At 40.4% G+C, this 4,021-nt stretch overlaps 1 pseudogene; it reads left to right on the forward strand.

Moving 5' to 3' along the window:
* The first annotated feature begins 471 nt into the window (after positions 1-471).
* LOC105740925 lies at positions 472-2,081 on the forward strand (annotated as a pseudogene).
* The last annotated feature ends 1,940 nt before the right edge of the window (positions 2,082-4,021 follow it).

The raw sequence follows: 4,021 nt of genomic DNA on the forward strand, positions 1-4,021 counted from the left end.
CAAAATAATGTTCCTCATCCCCTTAGAGTTTCATGATTTAATCATCAAACCTGTGAATTTGTTATTTTACACAACAAAAGGTATTTGACAGAGATGGTTACAGTTGCTGGCCTTGAGACAGCAAGATTATCTTGGATTCTCTGAGTGCATGAAATGTAATTATATGAGTCCTTGGTCAAGTGTGGTGGCACATGCCTGTAATCCCAGCTCTCAGGAGACTGAGTCAAGAGGAGAGTAGTGAGTTCAAGACAAGCCCAGGCTATAATGTGAGCTTTAGGCTAGTCTGAGCTGCATAGTGAGACCCTGTCTCAAAAAGAAATGTAATTATATGAGTCCTTGAAAGAGGAAGGCTTTTCCAACTGGTTTATGTAAAGCAGAAGGACATTAAGGTGAGAGAGAACTAAGAGAACTTAGAGAATTAAGCCACCTTTTTTTGCCTCAAAGTTAGAACAAGGGACCTTGGGTCTCACAATGCAAGTGGACCCTGAAGGTGAGAGCCACCCTCAGCCAGCAGCCAGCAGAACAGTCAAGGGCTCGGACTTCTGTCAACAAGAAACTGAATTGTGGTAATGGCCCATATAAACTTGAAATGGCCTCTAAAACATGGAAATCTAGACCCTACAATGGGTCATACAGCACCTGGAAGGGAGCATGGCTTAATGACATTTGGCCTAGGGAGACTAGTAGCAGCCTTCTGATCTACAGAGGCCACGTTAATAGATTTGCTATGTGTCTTTAGATATCTGTCCATGATAATTTGTTATACTATCAATAGACATTATGACATATTTGGATAAATGCTGCCAAAATTTAATCCCAAAAAGCTGAGTATATTTATATTATTGATATGTTTGAACATCATTTACAGATTCATTGGTTTTTTGTGTGGAATTATGCTATTTTTTATTCTTAGATTACTAAAATTTTGGACTATTGTGATTACATGTATAAAATTACATTCCATTAGGTATTGGTTTTAAATTTTATTTATTTATTTATTTATTTATTTATTTATTTATTTATTTATTTATTTATTTATTTATTTTGGTACCAAGGATCAAAGTTGGGACCTTGCCCTTGCCAGGTGGGCTCTTATGCTGCTGAGCTATCTCCCTAGAACATGGTTAGAAATTTTAAAATTAAGGATTTCTATCTCTTTTCTACGTTGGAAATTGTGTTGCATATTAAAACATGTAGCAGAAATGGTTAGACTTCTAGTGCTCTAACCGGAGAGTAATAATGCTGTCCTTATTAAGTATTCTGACCTTTTTATCTGGCCATATTGCTTGCCGGAATAAAAGACTTTTTCTAGTTTTCCTTGCAGCTAGGTTGGCCAGAACAATGTAAGTAAAATTGTTGGAAAGTTGCTTAAGTAAGTTGCCACAGCTTTAGTAAATATTGTTGTTTTCCTTTCTCTGTCTTGATTTCTTCTTTTGACCTAGATGTAAATCTAATGATTTGAGAAAGATGTTCTCTCTTTGCTGCAACTCCGGCAAGAGCAAAGACCATTCTTAGCAATCAGACTGTCGACATTCCAGAAAATGTCAATATCACTCTCACTCTGAAAGGATGCACAGTTATTGTGAGGGGCCCCAGAGGAACCCTGAGGAGAGACTTCAACCACATCAATGTGGAATTCAGCGTCCTTGGGAAGAAAAAGAAGAGGCTCCTGGTTGACAAATGGTGGGGAAACAAAAAGGAGCTGGCAACTGTCCACATGATCTGTATCCATGTACAGAACACAATCAAGGGGGTCGCCCTGGGTTTCCATTATGAGGTGAGGTCTGTGTATGCTCACTTCCCCATCAGTGTCGTTCTTCAGGAGAATGGGTCTCGTTGAAATCCAGAATTTCTTGGGTAAAAAATACATTCGCCAAGTTCATATGAGGTCCGGTGCTGCTTGCTCTGTATCTCAAGCCCAGAAAGATGAACTAATCCTTGAAGAAAATGACATTGAACTTGTTTCAAATTCAGCTGCTTTGATTCAGCAAGCCACTGCAGTCAAAAACAAGGATATGAGAAAAATTTTGGATGGTATCTATGTTTCTGAAAAGGGAACAGTTCAGCAGCCAGATGAGTAAGATCCAAGAGTGAATCCAGCCACAGAAACAAGCTTCTGGATTGTAAAGCCAATCTGTGATATTTTAATGAGACTATAAAAGATCTTTATTAAATAGAAAAAATAAAAATAAATAAATATAATGACTTGAGTTCCAGGTCATCTTCAGGTTGTGAGGTCCTGGGGTTCGCTGGTCTCCATCTAGACATGCTTCCTAGGGTCTTTTTATTTTGAACAAAAAGTTGATCAAGACAAGTGCAAAAGGTACAAAGTTTGACATTTATTAAAAGTAAGCAAAGAAATGCTCTGCAGAGCAGTGTGGGCTGATTAAAAATAGGAAATTAAGTTCACGCTACAGGATGATAAGGGACCACTGTGAAAGAGCGAGCACAGTGGCCAAGAGCTTAGTGGTGGCAGTCTCTTGCGTCCCCCACTCCTCAGGCTGACATCAGGTCTCTGCTGTTCTATCAAAAACCTGCTTGAGGGGCCGGGGAGATGGCTCAGTTGAATAAGTGCTTCCCTGGCAAGTGCAAGGGCCTGAGTTCAATCCCCGGTTCCACCCAAAAACAACAACAACAACAAAAAAAAAAAACCCTGATGATTTCTTATTAGAAAAATTGAAGATAACACGTTCTGATTGGTGCCACGTTCAGGACTTGGGAATGTGCCTGGTGGCTCTCTTTGTTTGACTGACCATGCCCACTTGCCTAGCCAGCTTTGCATTCCCTAATTTCCTGCCTCATTTCCTCCCGGGGACATCAATCCCCATTGCTTATGGAGTGCTTAAGGGGTAGAGGCCTCCATCTTGAAATAGCTACTTTCTGGTGAAAAGGGCTGAGGGCCTATGTACTGGAATTATGTGCCCTCCAACTAAATTGAAGTGTTATGGCTCACAAGCTGAGTTGGAAAATCAACTGTCAGAAGACAATAAGAAAGGCAGTAGTGTTTATATATGGCTGGCTTGTATGATGGGGGAAAGCATGGTGAATTTATCAGGAGACTAACTTTGCTATTACAGGGAGCAGGTTGAAGTTCCACACTTATGGAGATAAACAAAGATGTTAGATAGGCTATCAGTGCCTATTTATAATGAATCTACTTATGCATACTCAAAACAGAATTGGGGTTTTGTCTTTTGAAGAAGAGCTTCAGGTATTCCAGACATTCACAGGAACAGTTTTCTTTTAGCAAAGGAGGTAGTTGAGTTGCTGGGGTTATTGTAAGCAGAGTGGGCAAGCTTGGCAGACCTGTCAGGGTGATGCTACTAATCCTAATCCTGTGAAAATCTGAGTGAAGGTTTTCTATGTGGAGTTTTTATACCTTTCTCTGTATTCTTTGAGACAGGAACAATTTGAGTAGTTCCTCAGCAATGGAGAATAAGGCTGGGGAGTTGAGCAGTTCAAAGACTGGCCTTCTTGCCTTTTGATTCTCTAAAGAGAAACTAGAGATGCATCTCTTTGGAGTCCCCTGTAATGAATGACAGTGGCTTGCTTGGAAAGATAGGATGCCTGTAGACATTGCAAACTTTTCTATTTGTTTTATTAGTTAGAAATCCCTTGTATTTCCAGAGTTCTGCATGGGCATGCAGCACCAGAAAAACGTACATGGAGTGTGTGTAAATATTTCACTTTTTTATCTTTTCATCAGTAATGTCAATGCTGAAGTAAGGGCTGTGTGCACTGCTTGAGCAGAGGTTCCCGAATGAAGGATTTTGGCCCCAATGACCTGCCTTCTTGTCTTCTTCTTGGACATGTTTATTAGCGAACCACACCCTTCTCTTCTTGGAAATGCATATCACCAATGTTCTGCCTGCTTGCAAAGATCTGGGAAATTGCCTATTCACAACAGCAGCTGACCTCTGAGCATGTAGGCATCGGGGATGCAAGTAGCTGAAGTCTCTACAGTAACCTTAGGGGTGTTTAAGAGCATGGCCTGTACATTCCCAGTAGTCCATTTGGCCTT

The sequence above is a fragment of the Octodon degus genome, unplaced genomic scaffold (assembly GCF_000260255.1).
Source record: "Octodon degus isolate 3935 unplaced genomic scaffold, OctDeg1.0 scaffold00234, whole genome shotgun sequence".
Taxonomy (NCBI): domain Eukaryota; kingdom Metazoa; phylum Chordata; class Mammalia; order Rodentia; family Octodontidae; genus Octodon; species Octodon degus.